Below are 20834 nucleotides of genomic sequence, written 5' to 3' on the forward strand. Positions count from 1 at the left end.
GACAGCATAATAAGGGATATTTCACAGAACGCTGTCTGTAAGTTCATTACCGTTCTCATGTTGTATCCTGATTGTTTTCTATTTTTCTGCTCGATTAGCTAGCTTTAGGACGGTTGCTGACAATAGGAGTCAGATTCCAAATACTGTATAGTGTACAATGGAAGGTATATTGCATTGAAATCTAAAAACTTGCAAAACCATTCATTCTTTAAAAATGGAAACAAACACTGTAGTACCAAAAATAACTTTTTCTCTTGAAATTTTATTTTATCTAATGTATGTAATATTTCTGTTTTGTAAATTACAAATTCTTTAATTTTTTTATTTTTTTTTACATTTTTTCACTCGCACATATGGCACCGTGGTTTTATATTTAAATGCCTATTTGTTTTTTACTTGGCATTTATGCACGTGTAGTATATACATCCACCAAGAGGGAGATTAAAATAAAGTATAGTGCACATTTTACCTGCTTAAATATTTTTAATAAAAATAATAATCTTTACTTATTTGTAAAAAGGAATTTGGCACAATATTTATTATTTTCAAATTGGAACTTATTGTAAAGCTGGACTGATTCATTAAATAAAAATAAAGGCTTTTAGATTATCTCTTGCTTATTGTCTCCATAGTTCTTTCCCAAGTATTAGGTGTTTTGCAGGTCTAATTAAGTACATTATGAGAGTGTGATTATTGTTAGAATTTAGAAACACAAGCCGTGCTTCATTCGCTAGAGTCGCCTCCTCTCATCCTTCAAAGCTATGGGAATCATGGTCTCATTGTCACCTGGCTCACAGCAGAGGACAATAAACCCCGCTTTTACCCCGCTTCTGAAAACGACCAGCATTGATAGCGCAAGTAACTATCTGAAGATGCAATGCACCTCCACGTTTGCAAGTGTGCATCTTTACATGCACGCTATGAAGAAGTTATCTTGTCAGCGAACTGACAGAATGCCTTAAATATATTGGGATTTTAAGAAAGTCTTAAGTCCCATTATTGGGATCACAATGTAAAAGGCAATTTTATTGCTAAAGAGCTTCAAACTGCATTGTGTTTGTGAATAAACTTGGCCTGCACTCCGTGCCTATTTGTTCTCGTAGTGTAAGCAGACATTGTGTAGGATTCCTGTTTAATGGGGTCCTGATTGTGCGCCAGGCAGCTGCATTTTTAGGGCCTATTGCTTGATTTTATAGTTTGCTGAAAATTGTCTCTATTCATCATGAGAGCTGGGGGGGAGGGGGCACCTGGGTGGGCAAAAAGAACACAATAATTTCTTTTCAATTGTAGCCAGAAAGGCTGATGACAACATGACCACTAAGGCATCTGCACCGCCTCATCACGCCTTTCACACAACAGCAGATACAATTTAATTCACTGCTCCGCCAGTGGTTCTGATACCATTATGTCGTCTGTCTCCACAGTTATAATCACTGTCCTCTGAGATATACAGTTGAAATGATCTTGAGTTGTCAAAGAAACTCTCAATTAAGGCTGCCACTTCCAATGTGTCACAGTGTGTCTTATGCACTCGGCCCAATTTTCACTTCCAATTCTGTTTATTTACAATGTCTCTCAGTAATTACGCTTAACGTGTCATTTATCAAAGGAGGGGGCTCCGCCAAAAGCGCCTGCGGGGTGCTGCAGAGCCATGAGAGGGGGAGTTGATGAAGCTTCTCCCAGCCATATTGGCTGCCGTTAGTGTGTGATGGGATGTAGCGATAACCTGAATAATGCAGCCCGCTCTCATCAACTTATAATTAGCTTCCCCTGAATGGTGGCACTCATTGTAATAACAGGGTTGATTTATGGTTTCTATTCGACCGCAAACATTAATTAGTTAAGTGGTTTTTAGTTACCACAGATTAGAATTTGTCTGTGTATGTTTACATATAATCAAGGTTATATTTTCTAGAAGCTTGGCAGCATATTCAAAATGTTCAATGTCAAAGCAATAAAAATAAAAAATAATATATATATATATATATAATTTGAGAGAGAGAACGTAATCTTGGTTTCTGATGTTACCTGTTCTGCAGAGATGCGAAGGTGTGGGGGGGGGGGGGGGGGGGTGATGTTGCTAGCATAATAAAGCTGGAAGGAAGTTATCTGGGAATTGGAGGGCATTACAAGGTTACTGAACATCCTGGTTTCTCTGTCCATACCACCTGCTGATAGGGGAGTGAAACAGAGTCTAGCAGACAGAGCATCTTGTTTCATAAACTGTAACGGTCCTTCCAAACTAGAGTAACTGCTAGGTATCCAATAAAGGGATAATTTCCTGATAATACAGCAGGTCGCTGTATAAAGGAAGGGCTGGCCTATTTTGTCCAACTTGGGCTGTAGGTGGTACTGCAGGTTTCTCCCAACAGTCCAGGATGTGGCAAACTGTCCTAGTTTGGGAGCCCTATCCTGCCCACATCTAGTCTGCTACTAGAGACAGACCTTGGAGCAAGGGCCACAAAAAGATTCAGCAAGTCAACTGTACCTGTCTGTTGTGTTTCCCTCATTTACATGCACTAATCCTTCGCACAGTGTTACTGCCTCTTTCTTTCCCAATTTCATAGCTGACCTAGGTTATTATTTTGTTATATTTAAAATTTTGTTTGAACACAATAGAAAAATGTATCTCTTCATGAAAATAAATGCCCGATGCTAATTACAAGTATAAAACTAATTAATGATCAGTTTATAAAACTGCAAAGCATTAATGCCATGTATACTTATCTTTTTACGTTAATAAATGTGCATTTTTCTATGATATTTTCTTATACTGTTTGGGATTACCTGTGAGCGTGGATCAATACATTTTTATTTATTTTTTGTTTGCATGAATGAGGGATCTTATTTTTATTTGTTTTGTATTGTTGCCTCGGAATGCTTGTTATTAAAGACATTTTACTAGTTCGTTTTCAGGGTCCCGCACATTAAATATTTCACAAGGTGTACGTCTTTGTGAACATTTTCACATGTAATTTATTAGCGCTTCAATATATTGAAAATAATACGGGATTAGTCATTGTGAGAACTGACAGTGGAATTACAAATTATATTCCAAAATAGACAAACTGAAATTGTTTGGTCTAAAAATATGCATTACTACACTAACTCCCTTTATACAGAATATCACCCGCAGTGAATTGGGACGAACTGGCAACACATTAGCAAAATAGAATCTGAAAAAATGTGCAGTTGGAGACAATGAGATTATTTTATACAGAATGTAACCGGGACGGACTATTGGTTACCAGTCAGGGAACATTCTGCCTTCACTCTCATATGGTGTTTGTGTAAACAGAGTACACTTTATAAAGATACATCGGTTTTGAGGTGATCTACTCCACCTCCCAAACATTAAAGTCCATGTGCAGTGCTTACAAAATCAACAATGTTTACCCCTAAATGTAGCAATGGGAAAGCCAGTACTCTTATACATTCGAAAAGAGAGGAAAAAAAAACCCAGTAGTGCAATAATGTAAAAAATAAAATGAGTTCAAAGTACACGTGTCTAAAAAATAAATAACAAAAAAATAATGCACACAATTTTTTGAGCCTTCTGGGTGATACGGCTCTGAACATAAAGGCTGTCGTGCGGTTTTGGTGGCAAAAGCTCACTTTCCTCCTATAAAATACATACATTTAATAAAAGAAATGACGAGCAATCTAGTGCAATATTGCAGAGCTTCTAATAGAACATTACAGGTCGGTTAATATGCTCACCTTTACTTGGAGCCCATAAGAGACTGCCTCCAGGTTTGTAGACCATTTGCCAAATATGGGGTGGCAAAGCCCTCTTTACTTCCAGCTCACGATGGAGATTGACAGGCCAGGATACACAAGCATATATACTTTTATTAAATAAAATGAATATCAAAGTAAAGATATAATCTAAAAACAGAGTAAATATAGTGTGCTGTCCTCGGGTGGCAAGATGCGTTTCACCCATTTACTGGGCTTCTTCAATAGGCTCGAGGCCTGAGGACTCCACACTATCTTTACACTGTGTGTTTTTATTTTGATATTTATTTTAGGTTTGTTATTTAATAAATGTGTAAATAGTGCTGCACTTGCTCTTTAGTGTTTGGGAGGTGGGGCAGATTACCAAACACTGGAGTATCTTTTTGCTGTTTCACTTTTAATTGTGTGGTTTAAGGAGTAGCCACAGCTACTCTCTTTATACATGTCTTGCTGTTTGCCTAGTATAAGAAACACCACTTTATTTCACCCTATTTGTCACACTGGTTTCAAGAGTACACGTTAATGGAATAAAGGGTGGGTACCCACCTTAAAATTTGATTTCCCGGTCAAATGTTGTGTGATGCCTTTGCTCTGTGAATAAAGAAAGCAATGGGTGCAGGATTTTATAATTTGTATGCACTTAGTTAGACCAGTAGAACTGAATCCCAAGGCACACACAAAAATGTACGTGGCCAAAAAAATTAAGAGTTAAAAATACATTGAGTTAAAAACAAATTTTGTGTGAATTCATAAATAATACAGTAATTATATTGCCACAAAGTAGCTGTTTTTAACATACGATGCAGAGTCTGAGCAAGATAAAGCCATCACACAATCCTTCTGCAGTATTTCAGGTGAGTGTAAATGTGGGCTCAAATTATTTTGCACATTCGTCAAGCTCTTGGATGACCGTCATGGAAGTCAGGTGAGCTCTTGGATGACCATCATGGAAGGCAGGTGAGCTCTTGGATGACCATGGTAAGTAGAAGGCAGGTGAGCTCTTGGATGACCATCATGGAAGTCAGGTGAGCTCTTGGATGACCATCAGAGAAGGCAGGTGAGCTCTTGGATGACCATGGTAGGTAGAAGTCAGGTGAGCTCTTGGATGACCATGGTAAGTAGAAGGCAGGTGAGCTCTTGGATGACCATGGTAAGTAGAAGGCAGGTGAGCTCTTGGATAAGCATGGTAGGTAGAAGGCAGGTGAGCTCTTGGATGAGCATGGTAGGTAGAAGTCAGGTGAGCTCTTGGATGACCATGGTAAGTAGAAGGCAGGTGAGCTCTTGGATGACCATGGTAAGTAGAAGGCAGGTGAGCTCTTGGATAAGCATGGTAGGTAGAAGGCAGGTGAGCTCTTGGATGACCATGGTAGGTAGAAGTCAGGTGAGCTCTTGGATGACCATGGTAAGTAGAAGGCAGGTGAGCTATTGATTTTTTTGATTGGGTAACTAAAATTATAGATCAGGGTGGTGCAGTAGACATTGCTTACCTAGATTTCAGCAAGGCTTTTGACACTGTTGCACATAGAAGGCTTATCAATAAACTACAATCTTTGAGTTTGGATTCGAATATTGTTGAATGGGTAAGGCAGTGGCTGAGTGACAGGCAACAGAGGGTTGTAGTCAATGGAGTATATTCGAAGCTTGGGCTTGTCACCAGTGGGGTACCTCAGGGATCTGTACTTGGACCCATTCTCTTTAATATTTTTATTAGTGATATTGCAGAAGGTCTTGATGGTAAGGTGTGTCTTTTTGCGGATGATACTAAGATATGTAACAGGGTTGATGTTCCAGGAGGGATAAGCCAAATGGAAAATGATTTAGGTAAACTAGAAAAATGGTCAGAGTTGTGGCAACTGACATTTAATGTGGATAAGTGCAAGATAATGCATCTTGGACGTAAAAACCCAAGGGTAGAGTACAAAATATTTGATAGAGTCCTAACCTCAACATCTGAGGAAAGGGATTTAGGGGTGATTATTTCTGATGACTTAAAGGTAGGCAGACAATGTAATAGAGCAGCAGGAAATGCTAGCAGAATGCTTGGTTGTATAGGGAGAGGTATTAGCAGTAGAAAGAGGGAAGTGCTCATGCCATTGTACAGAACACTGGTGAGACCTCACTTGGAGTACTGTACACAGTACTGGAGACCCTATCTTCAGAAGGATATTGATACCTTAGAGAGAGTTCAAAGAAGGGCTACTAAACTGGTTCATGGATTGCAGGATAAAACTTACCAGGAAAGGTTAAAGGATCTTAACATGTATAGCTTGGAGGAAAGACGAGACAGGGGGGATATGATAGAAACATTTAAATACATAAAGGGAATCAACACAGTAAAGGAGGAGACTATATTTAAAAGAAGAAAAACTACCACAACAAGAGGACATAGTCTTAAATTAGAGGGACAAAGGTTTAAAAATAATATCAGGAAGTATTACTTTACTGAGAGGGTAGTGGATGCATGGAATAGCCTTCCAGCTGAAGTGGTAGAGGTTAACACAGTAAAGGAGTTTAAGCATGCGTGGGATAGGCATAAGGCTATCCTAACTATAAGATAAGGCCAGGGACTAATGAAAGTATTTAGAAAACTGGGCAGACTAGATGGGCCGAATGGTTCTTATCTGCCGTCACATTCTATGTTTCTATGTTTCTATGTTTCTATGACCATCAGAGAAGTCAGGTGAGCTCTTGGATAAGCATGGTAGAAAGATAATTATCCCCAGATTTTATTAGAACGTGGCTAGATTCTCACTCCTGTCACACTCGGACTGTAAATGCATAAAACATTGCTCTAAACCACGTGCGTGATTTTTTTTCTCTTCTATACGCGCCTAAATACATTTTCTTAAAGGATTACTATAATGTCAAGAAAACAAACTCGTTTTCCTGACACTATAGCATCCTTAGGGCCCCCTCTCTTGGCGCTTAAGGGGTTAAAACTCCTTCAGCCACTTACCTTAATCCAGGAGCCTGGCGCTGGTGACCTCTCCTCCCCCTCCGACGTCAGCTCCAACCTCTAGTGGCTGTCTTCCTGACAGCACGCGCATTCAAACAGTCCATAGGAAAGCATTTCTCAATGCTTTCCTATGGACGTTTTTCATGCTGGATGCAAAATTCGCATCCAGCGTTGCAGATGCGCCTCTAGTGAAATGGCTATGTTTACATCTGAAGGGTTAAAACCTGAGGGACCTGGCACCCAGACAACTTCATTGAGCTGAAATGGTCTGGGTGACTATAGTGTCCTTTTAACCCCTTAAGGACCAAACTTCTGGAATAAAAGGGAATCATGACATGTCACACATGTCATGTGTCCTTAAGGGGTTAATGTTTAAAAAAATGTTTTGTTTAATGTGTTCAATTTTTGGGGTGAATACCACTTTATTGCTCACCATACTGACTGAGAAATTCCTTTGCTTATTTTAGCATTTGGTATTGAATTTAACAGAAGGCAAACAGAATGCAAAGATGTCCATTTATTTAGAAATATTACGCTTCGTATTGTAGAATTTTGGCATAAAGCAATGTAGGTTGGAAAAAGACTTTCACGTCCATCAAACTCAGCCTTTTATGGTTTTTTTTTTTAGGTTTTTTGTTTTTGTTTTTTTTTTAGCTGGACTTGATACAAAAGAAGGCAGAAAATACACAGAAGTTTTTTTTCAATGTTGCTCCAAAATAAGACCCATTCTTCTTGTAAAATAGCAATCCATTTTACAAGCTAGTATTCCTGTTCTATGCTAGTGCCGTTTGTTTTTGCTCTTATTAAAACAAATCTTTTACTTTTTATTTTCTTGTGGAACTGTCTATTCTTTGAGAGTGAGTGACAATTTGTACTCCTGCACCCAAATAACATGACTAAAGATTTCATTGGGATGAATAATCTAGTGGAAAAAGTAAAATGCTTACCACTACTGCGTGTCTGCTTTCTGGGTGACTGTGACCTCGAGATGGCTTGTACTCTTGCCATACTCTAGCATTCTTTCATTGGTGCCATAGACATGCATATAGCACAGCAGACACTATTCTACATTACAGATTGTGCCTGGCAGAGCAATTAAACCCATAATGAGATATATAAAAAAAAAAAAAAAATGCAACACCTCTAGTTAGGTATTCAGATTTTTCAAACCATGTGACAATTCATTTTTAAAATAATCTATGCTGTTTTGTAGCACAGCCCCTTTTTGGGAAGTAAATGTTGTATAATTTAACAGTCTGATTGTAAAGAACCATTTTTGGTGTAGTATGTAAAATCTCCTTTGCTTGACTCTTAATGGGTGACCTCCTGTCTTTCGTACAGCTCTGTCATAATTGGGCTATTCGACAATCTGTATTTACTTTGTGCAAATATGTGTTTATAAAAACACACTTATATTTACAATCTTCGAAATAATGAACATTTTAATACATGACAATCTGAGCTACCTCTGACATTGTGCACTAGTACACAGAAGTAATGTCCCCAAAATGTGTATGCATTACCATTTACTGTATGGATGTTGTTTTAACTTTCTGTAACCCTCTATGCCACTTTAAACGTGAACTCACATGGCGCTTGTTTTCTTAAATGTAATGACGATTTCCTGTATGTTTTGGTTCCTTACTTTAAAGCACTGCAGTATTGGCCACTGATATTGCATGATTATTTGTATTTTATTTATTTATTGGCAAAGCTAATTAAAAATCAGTCTGTTAACTAACGAATCTGGGAGTTACTGCATAGTGACCCTGAATACCAAAGTACAGCGTTTGGGGTGGCAAAGCTTGGCTGTGCCAGATGGTATCCCCTTTATTAATTACATATTGCCTTCCATATAAAAAGGGTTTGAGGAAGAATTACAAGTGGAATCTTAATATAGCCCTGAAATAAGAACAAAAACATAAGACTACATTTTTGTCTCTTGATTTGTCATAAAATGATCATATTTTGTGGTTCTATATAAATGCTAATTTAATCTAGTATGTAGGACAATGTCTAAACGACAAGAATAAAATTGGACACATTTGTGACTATTTTCCTAGAGAGGAAATAATAGCAGATTCTGCCGGGAATTGTAACTCTCACTAATCTCAGACAGGCTAGGATGTAGTTGCATTATAGTGTTTTATTCCCGGATGACGTCACCCACAGTGCCATATCGGATATGAAAACATGATCTGCTCATTGAAACCTCCGGCATATCTATTGGAAATCATTCATTCAGGACCGTAAAATGCTCATGGGCATATTATAAATATTGTTCTATTGTAGCATTTTATACACACTATATACAAACACATTTAGCCTTAACTGTCTGAAAAAAACCACTTTGGGAAACGTACGAGTTCCCTTTAATAGAATGTTACCATCTGTCTTTCACCCTTTGTTTATGCTATAAAAAAATAAATAGAGCTCTTTAATATTCCGTCTGAATAAAGAGGTTCAACAGATCAGGGGAATAGTTTGTTGCATAGCTCTAATTGTCACCCTCTACCTGAAATCCTCGTCATAAAGAGTATCTGAAATGTCAAGAGTGTGCGTATGGAATAAGAGGCGTTTGTTGTACGTGAAGAATAATAGACTCTTGGCCTGTGTGCCTACATTCTACTGACCTGTGATCTGACGCCCTTCTCTCATTGATCTTTTATGGAACTTCTTGTGCATTAAGTCATTATTTCAACTGTCTCTACAAAGGGAGGAACAATGTGCGCCGCATCTGATTCAACATCAAGTGAATAAAAAGGTGACCTGGAGCCACTCACAAAAAGGTTTTCCAAATGTGTGTGTCCATGATTTTGACGATCACTGTTTTTGTTCTTCTGTATAGAAATTATTCTTCATTTTAATCTAATCTCCTTTCAGAATATTTCATAGTGTAATTCGGTTTTCTGTTAAAACTTGCTTCAGAAATAATATAACAATGCATTTTGCGTCTTTATTTTTCTTCCCATTGTTCAATTTTCTATGTTTCATACTTGTTTGCCACTTGTTTGCCTTTGTGTGCCTTCCTCTTTCTCTCCGTCTCCCCCCGATCTTTCATACAAATATGTTATTTTCTTGATTTTATCACTTTATTTTATTTTATCAGATTTTGAATGAAATAAACATCAGAGAGATACTCAGGATAATATACTTGCTTTGAAATCTTACCTTCTGCTTTAAATCTTAGTGTGAACGGTTCACATATGTATTGTTCTAGATATCTATGAATGTGCTTAAATAATCTTCATGATGGGAAGGGATAGGAATTATGTCTCACGTATTTGTTAACAAATATGTTTTATAAATCCTGTGCTATTACATCTGTTACAGTGATATTGGGAGCTTAGATGACTTATTAGAGTATCAGAGCTACTACCATAAAAAAAAAACCTTATTACAAACCCCAAATGAGTCGGGATGAGCAGTCAAACAAAACAAAAATAAAACTTCATTAAAAAAAAAACTAGTATTCACCTCTCATGTCCAGTCGATCGCCAAACCCTGCCTCTACCATCTCAAAAACCTAACTCGCATCCGCCCCTATTTAACACCCTATGCGGCTACGTGGTCGTTGCGGTTCTCTCTTGTCTTGACTATTGCAATCTCCTTCTCAGTGGTCTTACATGTTCCCAGATTGCAATCTATAATGAATGCGGCCGCAAGGCTCATTTTCCTGTCTGCCCGCACCTCCCATGCCTCCCTCTCCGTCCGTCCGTACATTGGCTTCCAGTTAGATACAGCTTGAAAAAGACCTCTTAGTAGGTCGAAACGTTGCTGCTCTTTTTGTTTGATTAAATCTGCCTGCGGCTTTGACACTCTGAATGACTGGGGAATTTCTTTGTTTCCTCCATTTAGATATAGAGCTCAATTTAAGATTCTGGTTCTTGCTTACAAGTCCCTACATAATGCTGCTCCAACCTACCTATCCTCCCTAATACACCTGTATGTCCCGTCGAGGCCCCTACGCTCTGCCGAAGACCTACGTCTATGCTCTGTCCGTACTCCCACCTCCAACGCTCGCCTTCAAGACTTCTCCAGGGCTGCACCTCTTCTGTGGAACTCCCTTCCCTTCTCCGTTAGTCCGTTTCACCCAGCCTCCACTCCTACAAAAAATCTCTGAAAACACACTATTCAAGGAAAGCATATCATTTAAACTGTTAGCGGGTTTTCACCTCCCCCCCCCGCCCGCCATGACTCTTCATCTGCAACTGTCAAAAATAACCTACAAAGCCCTCAGTGAATATTTTTCTAGCAACCCATTTCATTATACCCTTTGTGTCACTATACCCCACTGTCTCTTGCACGTAAGCTCATTGAGCAGGGCCTCAATCCCTCTGTTACTGTGTCACTATACCCCACTCCCTCTAACATGTAAACTCACTGAGCAGGGCCTCAATCCCTCTGTTACTGTGTCACTATACCCCACTGTCTCTTGCACGTAAGCTCATTGAGCAGGGCCTCAATCCCTCTGTTACTGTGTCACTATACCCCACTCCCTCTAACATGTAAGCTCACTGAGCAGGACCCTCAATCCCTCTGTTACTGTGTCACTATACCCCACTGTCTCTTGCACGTAAGCTCATTGAGCAGGGCCCTCAATCCCTCTGTTCCTGTGCGTCGTCTTGTCTGGTTACAATTACATGTCTGTTAGTGCACCCATTGTACAGCGCTATGGAATTTGCTGGCGCTATATAAATAATAATATAAACAAAGTATTTAAAAAAAATTAAAAAAAATCCCTGATGTATTTATGGGTGCATAATCTAGCAGTCGTGTATACATAATTGCTGGTGTGAACAGGTTATTCAAAAAAAGCTTTTCAAAAAATAATTCACCAAATAATAAAGTTACAGATAAGAAAACGGTCTCACAGACATTCCCCCCCGAATATTCTTTACCTATGCATTGCCCATACCTCACATTGCAGCTATAGACACAAAGTGACATGGTGTGGAGGAGGGGGAGGGGGGTGACATGGTGTGGAGGAGGGGGAGGGGGGTGACATGGTGTGGAGGGGGGGTGACATGGTGTGGAGGAGGAGGAGGGGGGTGACATGGTGTGGAGGAGGGGGGGTGACATGGTGTGGAGGAGGGGGGGTGACATGATGTGGAGGAGGGGGGGTGACATGGTGTGGAGGAGGAGGAGGGGGGGTGACATGGTGTGGAGGAGGAGGGGGGGTGACATGGTGTGGAGGAGGAGGGGGGGTGACATGGTGTGGAGGAGGAGGGGGGGTGACATGGTGTGGAGGAGAAGGGGGGGTGACATGGTGTGGAGGAGGAGGGGGGGTGACATGGTGTGGAGGGGCTTTTTATTGCCCTTTACTCCTGGAGTCTCTTATTCTATTTTTGATTTTTGCACTACTGTGGCAATTTACTTGCTACCCTTTTGTCCTCGCTTCAGTTTTGTGTGTTTCACCAAAGTAATGAAACCCAATTCTTAATTTCTGAGAAGCAGGGGAGTCCTTATAATTAGTGATGTCCCGAACGGTTCGCTGGCGAATAGTTCCTGGCGAACATAGCGTGTTCGCGTTCGCCACGGATGGCGAACATATGCGATGTTCGGTCCACCCCCCTATTCGTCATCATTGAGTAAACGTTGACCCTGTACCTCACAGTCAGCAGACACATTCCAGCCAATCAGCAGCAGACCCTCCCACCTCCTAGACAGCATACAGTTTAGATTAATTCTGAAGCTGCATTCTTTTTTTTTTGTGTGTGTTTATTATACATTATCCTCCATAGCCAGTAACCTGTGTTTATTATACATTATCCCCCATAGCCAGTAACGTGTTTATTATACATTATCCTCCCATAGCCAGTAACCTGTGTTTATTATACATTATCCTCCCATAGCCAGTAACCTGTATTTATTATACATTATCCCCCCCATAGCCAGTAACCTGTGTTTATTATACATTATCCCTCCCATAGCCAGTAACCTGTGTTTATTATACATTATCCTCCCATAGCCAGTAACCTGTGTTTATTATACGTTATCCCCGCCATAGCCAGTAACCTGTGTTTATTATACATTATCCTCCCATAGCCAGTAACCTGTGTTTATTATACATTATCCCCCCCATAGCCAGTAACCTGTGTTTATTATACATTATCCCCCCCATAGCCAGTAACCTGTGTTTATTATACATTATCCTCCCATAGCCAGTAACCTGTGTTTATTATACATTATCCCTCCATAGCCAGTAACCTGTGTTTATTATACATTATCCTCCCATAGCCAGTAACCTGTGTTTATTATACATTATCCCTCCCATAGCCAGTAACCTGTGTTTATTATACATTATCCTCCCATAGCCAGTAACCTGTGTTTATTATACATTATCCCTCCCATAGCCAGTAACCTGTGTTTATTATACATTATCCCCCATAGCCAGTAACCTGTGTTTATTATGCATTATCCCTCCCATAGCCAGTGACCTGTGTTTATTATACATTATCCCCCCTTAGCCAGTAACCTGTGTTTATTATACATTACCCCCCCCATAGCCAGTAACCTGTGTTTATTATACATTATCCTCCCGTAGCCAGTAACCTGTGTTTATTATACATTATCCTCCCATAGCCAGTAACCTGTGTTTATTATACATTATCCCCCCCCATAGCCAGTAACCTGTGTTTATTATACATTATCCCTCCCATAGCCAGTAACCTGTGTTTATTATACATTATCCTCCATAGCCAGTAACCTGTGATTATTATACATTATCCTTCCCATAGCCAGTAACCTGTGTTTATTATACATTATCCCCCATAGTCATTTATCGTTGGACCTAGGCAGCATGATGTCTTAGGCCGGCCCAGAGAGTGAGTGAGTGAATAATATAACATATATGGGGGGCGTGGCCTGGCGCGCGATGTGAGCGGACGCACGAGAAACTATCTCCCCGACGGCGGAACATTAAACTGGTTGAAACAACCTAATGGGCAATAAAAGGAAACCAGGTGCCTCTCTAAACACCCCGGACCCCGGGACAACAAAAGCTGCAAGCAACCTGGACAAATACTTCCGAGACACCGTCAGAGTGCTAGGCGACAACATGGAGGACAGCCGAGCGGCGCCATCTTCCCCATGCGGCCAGCGAGCACGGAGCCCGGCAACATCCGAGCACTCTGGAGAAACCAGCAGATCCGACCTTAAGGAAATCCTGCTCAACCTCCCCTCTAAGGATGACATCACAGCCATGTTGGCGAAACTCGAATCATCAGTGCAAGATAAAATCACAACCCTGACGACAGATATCAGGCAAGTCAATAACAGAGTTGGGGACTTAGAGAACGACAGAGACCAAATACTGGAAAGACTCCTCACACTAGAGCAGAACCAAGGGGTCAGAGACTCCAAATTAATGCACACTATGAAAAATACAGAGGATTTGGATAATAGGAGTAGGAGAAAAAATATAAGAATCAGGGGGCTCCCAGAGGCTCAAGGGCCTACAGAAGATCTTAATACCTCCCTCCAAACTTTATTCAATAGAATCCTGCAAAGGCCGGAGAGCACTCACATCCTCCTAGACAAGACGCACAGGTCCTTAAGACCTAGAGGCCTCCCCAGCGAAGCACCAAGTGATATTATTTGTAGAGTGCATTATTATGCGGAAAAGGAAAATATCATGAGGTGCGCCAGAGACATAAAAGATATAAGATTCGAGAATGCAAAAATCCTACTCCTTCCAGACCTTGCCTGGATGACACTAAGAGGGCGGAGGGCTCTGAAACCTATACGCAAGCGCTCCAACAGGCGGGCATAAAATACCGCTGGGGGTTCCCTTTCTCGCTACAAGCCTCTCACCAAGGAGTACAGGCCACAATAAAAACACAGCAGAGGATGTCGAAGAATTCTCAAGACGCCTCGGGCTGCCGGCGTTGGATATACCGGATTGGTACAATCTCCATGAACCCCAGGGCCAGCAACAAAGGGCACGCAGACGGCAAATGGACGGCAAGAAGAAATCGACCTCATCCCCCAAATACCCGATATTCCACAACCCCCTATTCCCCACGGGAACAGGAGGTATATTAAAAAAACCTCAATCCTCCCAAACCATAAACAGCCACACGTCACTAGGTGATTTAATAACCGACGGGGGACTAAAATCTTTAGAAGTGATTACAGTGAGAGTAGTGGTGAAATGTGTGTGGCATGACTGAGTGTGGGTAAGTAAAAGTCAAGTATTTTAACTGGGCACTAGTTCTAGGTGGGATAAAGTGGTATAGCGGATGGATGAGTAGTTTGGTTCGTTTTAGAGGTTTGTAGAGAAAGTATATAGTGATCATGATTTTTAGCGATATCCAATATTTTTAAGGTGGTCTCAAACAAACATAAAATGCTATATAAAATTTGTGGGAATATCGAATAGTCATGTACAGTAAATCAGAGAGGGCTCAGAATATCGAACCATCGATCGGTAACCTGGATGAAGTAGGGGGTCTATCTGTTTTATTAAATACGCGGTAATATGCTTTTAATGGGATAGGACGTTAGGAAAGTTGTGCGATTGGAATAAGTGGTTGTGGCTGTATTTACCTTATCCTGGGACCGACATGGCGTCTAAGCTTGAGCCGCGCGTGGCTGGATCACTCCTGCCTCCACACGATCCGCATGCGGCTTGATCTCCTCTTCTGACTTAGCCGTGTGCACTGACCGCAGTGATCGGTCACGTGGCCCGCCTGGCACTAGGAGCATGGCTCAAGTCACGAGCTCGCTCTTAAAGGGGCAGCAAAATTTGATTCAGGCTCCCATTGGCCCACGTCATTCCAGCACCCCCACACACGAACGTTTTGGGGGCATAGGCATGACGTGGGCCAATCACTGGTGTAACAGTAGTGTACATTAAAAAAAAAACTAGAAATTTGACTGTGAAATAATAGCAGTCAGTTTCCTTCACACGTGTGCGTTTCAGGGCCTGCCAGGGCACAGTGTCACACCAGTGAACTCATATCGGGTGTAACAGTAGTGTACATTTAAAAAAAAATACAGGGGGCTTGTTGTCACCTTTCGGGACCCTTGGTGTTGTACGTGGCTGGGTGGAGGAAGAGACCTTCAATGACATCAGTGAGGACAAGGAACTGGACATGGCTAGCTTGGTATCCAACCTTCTGCAAATGGGGAGTTTGCGGTTGTGCAAATGGACTGTTTGCGGTTGTTTGCGGTGCGTTAAACGGGCAGTTTGGTCGGCCACTGTGAAGTGGGTGTAACCCTTACACTACCTGATCGATACAACATCATACCTGATGTTTTAAAGCACGTTATTCCAAACAATTTAGGAATGTTAGGTGATTTATGCCCTTTATGGATTAAAACCAGCCTCTGCATCAACTATGTAATTTTCCATGGGAGTTTTGCCATGGATCCCCCTCCGGCATGCCACAGTCCAGGTGTTAGTCCCCTTGAAACAACTTTTCCATCACTATTGTGGCCAGAAAGAGTCCCTGTGGGTTTTAAAATTTGCCTGCCTATTGAAGTCTATGGCGGTTCGCCCGTTCGCGAACATTTGCGGAAGTTCGCGTTCGCTTTTTGCGAACGGAAAATTTTTATGTTGGAGACATCACTACTTATAATAGTTTATCTAATCAATATTATTCTCGTACTACGGGAGGTTATACTCTTGATGGAGCACACTTGTTGGACTGTTGATACATCAAACTTAAAGGGAAACTATAGTGCCAGGAAAACAAACCTGTTTTCCTGGCACTATAGCTTCCCCCTTTGTCAAGCCCCTTCCCCCCCCCCCCCCGGTGGTACGAAAGGGGTTGTGACAGCGCTGATGTTCCTTGGTGCTGGCTCAGCTCCGCCCACGCTCCTCCCCCTCCGGCAGGGAAAACCTAATGCGCATGCGCTCGCATTAATATCTCCCCATAGGAAAGCATTATTCAATCTAGGCAAAATTGGAGAGTGCAAATCTTTTCAAATAAACCTAATAAAAATAAAAAACGTGAGTAAATTAATCAGCTCTACACATATAAAGATCCTTAAAAGCTTTCCATAAAATATATGTTCAAGTGGAGTGTCAGCGTTATACTTGAAAACCTGATTTAAGTAATCACTATCAATAAGAAATAAAACACTTCTACATGTAGACTCCTGGTAAAATGTATCCAAACAAAAATTACCACCATACGTGTAATTTTCAAACAACCATAAAAGTCTTGCTAAAGGGTCCAAAAAGTCTTTGGGTGATGATCTTTATAGGGTTAAACTTGTCTTGCAGCTATTACACAGCATCTGTGGAAACACTGTTGCAATGTGGACTTTGTACCTTAAAATGATATAATAAATCTTTCATAGCTAATACTGCAATTATATTCAAGTTAACATACAGTCCCCTTCCCCCAAATGAAAACCCTTACATCAGCAAGTGGTGGTACTCATCTCCAAGATACCACGATATTGGCTTAAAATTAAATGGAGGCTTAGCAACCGTTTACCGTCCGTGCACACTCCCGCCCGATCTCCGTACTGAGAAGATAAATGTTCGTACGGGGAGGAGGCTGTGACTAGTGAACGATGCTAGCAGTCTGATATGCATCCATCTCTGACAGCAGGAAGCTGGTTACACTTCAACGCGTTTCGCCCGCGATACCAGGCTTTTTTTTCAAGATCGTGTATCGGCTCATTGGGGACATAATTATTAAACCCGCCGATTGTTCTAATGAGTTTGGAATATTGTGAGAGAGAGTGCCTCAGGATTCTGCCAGGCAAAAAGACTTATGAACTGCTTAGCAGAGATCCAACTCCAGAATTCCAGAGAGATTTAACTACTCTTCTGGATAAGGGAAGACAGGTGAGAATTTTGACAAAGAAGGAATAAGATTTGGTTTTAAATACCCCAGAAAAGCTGTTTTTTTACTTTCTTCCAAAGATCCACAAGCACATAACCGAACCACCAGGGAGACCAATCATTTCAGGGATTGGGTCTCTAACTTCGAATCTGTCCCAGTATATAGATACATTATTGCAGCCATCAGTTAAAGGCACACAATCATACTTAAGGGACAGTAGTGAATTACTCCGAACACTAGAGGGCATACCTTGGAAGAATACATATAGGTTGGTCACTTGTGACGTAACCTCACTGTATATGACTATACAACATGAATTAGGACTACGGGCAGTAAGACATACTTTGTACAAGACTTCGGAGTTGCAAATGGAGCAAATCAAATTTTTGGTCGAATGTATCAATTTTATTGTTTCTCACAATTTTTTCTGGCACAATGAAGAGGTCTATCTACAAGTCACTGGTACTGTTATGGGGACCAGGTTCACACCCAGTTATGCCAATATCTTTACGGCCTATTGGGAGGATTTCCATATATGGCAGGGTCATCCATGGTTTACCAACCTGGTCCTCTATAGACGGTACATTGATGACTGTTTCTTTATTTGGGAAGGGGAGGAGAGTGAACTTGTCCTGTTTCTGGAATATATGAACACTAATCTATTTAATTTATTATTTACTTCGAAACACAGTGCAATCAGTGTGTGTGGATTTTCTAGATTTAGTTCTAAATGTGGAAGAACAAAGTTTAAAGTCAAATACTTTTTTTAAGGTTGTTGACGTTAATAGCTTCATCTTAAGATTAAGCTATCACCATTCACCATGGTTGACTAATGTCCCATTTGGACAGTTTCAGCGCATTAAGAAAAACTGTGCGGACCCTGAACTATGCAAAGAACAATTGGAAAAGGTTAAGACTCAATTTCTAGAAAAGGAATACGAGCCGGAGCTCTTAGAGCAATCCATGATTAGGGTCGACAATGTGGAGAGGAATATGCTCCTGAACCCAGTTAAGAGAGAGACCACAAGAATTGTCCCATCATTTTTAACTACAGCAGCCAATCCCAACTTCTGAAGAAGAGCATAAAAAACACTGGCATCTTTTTAAGAAAGATTCTGTTTTGGCCACCTTTTTACCTGATCATCCAATAATTATCTTTAGGGGTGCACCAACAATGAAAAACCAACTAGTACACAGTTTCAGACCACCTAAACCACAAAAACATTTTCTGAACTCAGAAAAGGGCTTTTATAAATGTGGCAACTGCAGTATTTGTAGAGCGACAGGTTCCCCATATAAGATAATCGCTACCGGTAATTTTCAATCTTCAGTTACTCAAAAATCATTTGATATTAAAGAAATTGCCATTCAAAGCAAGTTATTTACCTTTTAAGTTGTCCGTGTGGACTACAATATGTAGGACAAACTAAGAGGATGTTAAAAACCAGACTTAATGAACATATTTACAATATTAAAAGGAAATTTGACAAACAGTCAGTATCTAAGCATTTCGTGGAGCATCATGCTGGTGATCCGGGGTGCCTCAATTTTTGTGGGATAGAGAAGGTCAATATTCCCTGGAGAGGAGGAGAACTAGCAAAAAACCTGAGTTATCAGGAAATGTCCTGGATTTAAAGATTGAGAACTTTGGCTCCGTCAGGAATGAATGCCGATTTTCGAACTTGTGAATATCATATGATCAGCTCTTATATAGTGCCCATGGTGGGGTCTTTTACATTTATAGTGTCTAACCGTAATTATAAGCTGTTTACTTTATGACTTAGCCCACAGTTTTCTCTTCTTATGGATATGTGATCCGTTTAAAAAAAACAAAAAAACAAAAACAAATGAGATCTAAGATTAGATGTTTTTCAACATGAATCTTTGTTCTGATCTTTTTCTATATATATTGTTTATAATTAACACATATCTTGGATAGGAATGTGTGTTGATATATCGCTTTACCATTATACCGTATTATCGGATAGTTATAATGGGAACACATTTGGAGGAACAACATATCTCCCCCTATCTAGTAAAATGTATTTTCTACGTACTTGCAGATGGTTTATCCATATGTGTAAAATGAGGAATATTTATGAAACTTTAGAAAAAGTACTCCCCCGTAGTGATAACTTCCCATTTCTCATAATTCCTCAGTATAGAGAATCCATATGTATATCATTTTCTTCCTTTCCTTTTTTTTATATACATGTTTTTTAGCAATGTTTCTATATGTTTTTTTTTTTTTTTTTTTTAGTTTCTAGGCAAGTTTTCATTTTGCATTGGGTAATTTAAATATGTTTTATAATTTTATTTGTTCATTATGCCACATGGGATCTTTGTATCCACATATGGGCATAATTGTCATAATGTTCATGATTTATAGGAACAGGATTGAGATGGTTAACTATATACTGAATATGAATGTTAAAGGTGCTCGTATATGGAGAGCACTCTTCATAGAAGGATCAGAGGAACAGATGTTGTATGAGTTAATTGGATAGGAGCAATATAAGAATGCCCCAATGAGCCGATACACTATCTTGAAAAAGCCTGGTATCGCAGGTGAAACGCGTTGAAGTGTAACTGGCTTCCTGCTGTCAGAGGTCGATGCACATCAGACTGCTAGCATCGTTCACTAGTCACAGCCTCCTCCCCGTACGAACATTCATCTTCTTAGTACTGAGATCGGGCGGGAGTGTGCATGGACGGCATTATTCAATGTTTCCTATGGGGATTCTGGTGACGCTGGAAGTCCCCATGCATAGCATGAGGACGTCCATCGTCGTTTAGATGACCAAAAGTTGTATAAGAACCCGGAAGTCCCTCTAGTGGCTGTCTGGTAGGAGGGCTTAACCCTAGCAGGTAATTATTGCCGTTCATAAAAACTGCTATAGAAACTGCAATAATTACATGCTCAGGGCAATGAGCTGAAGTGGTCTGGGTGCCTACCGTGTCCCTTTAAGCAACTGAAATACAAGTAGTATTGCCCCAGTAGAAAGGTTTAAGATATTGGGCTCTACTGTGAAATCCAAATTCAAAAGTAAAGTTTATAAAAAAAATACAAATAAAGTCAGAACAAATCATCGGACACTGAATAAGTGGTTTGCTATCTGCCTGTGTCCAAACTATATTCTATTTTTTTTTTTTTTCTCCAAGCCCATGACAGACAATCTCCAATAGCTAAAGGCAAGGTGTTTCTGTCTTGGCCTAGACCAAGAAGGAGCTTCATTGATGGCTTCAGCACATGGAGAAGTGGAGTGGGGAAGCCACCTTTTGGCACCATCTCAGGAATTTAAATAGAACCAGACCCCATCGGAGTAGACTGGGGG

At 40.4% G+C, this 20834-nt stretch overlaps 1 protein-coding gene across 3 annotated transcripts in view; it reads left to right on the forward strand.

The window, feature by feature from the left end:
* The window catches only part of SHTN1 (shootin 1), a 167403-nt gene that overhangs the window by 28246 nt on the left and 118323 nt on the right, over window positions 1–20834 (forward strand). The window lies entirely within an intron of this gene.

Source organism: Pelobates fuscus, chromosome 10, assembly GCF_036172605.1.
Source record: "Pelobates fuscus isolate aPelFus1 chromosome 10, aPelFus1.pri, whole genome shotgun sequence".
NCBI classification, from domain to species: domain Eukaryota; kingdom Metazoa; phylum Chordata; class Amphibia; order Anura; family Pelobatidae; genus Pelobates; species Pelobates fuscus.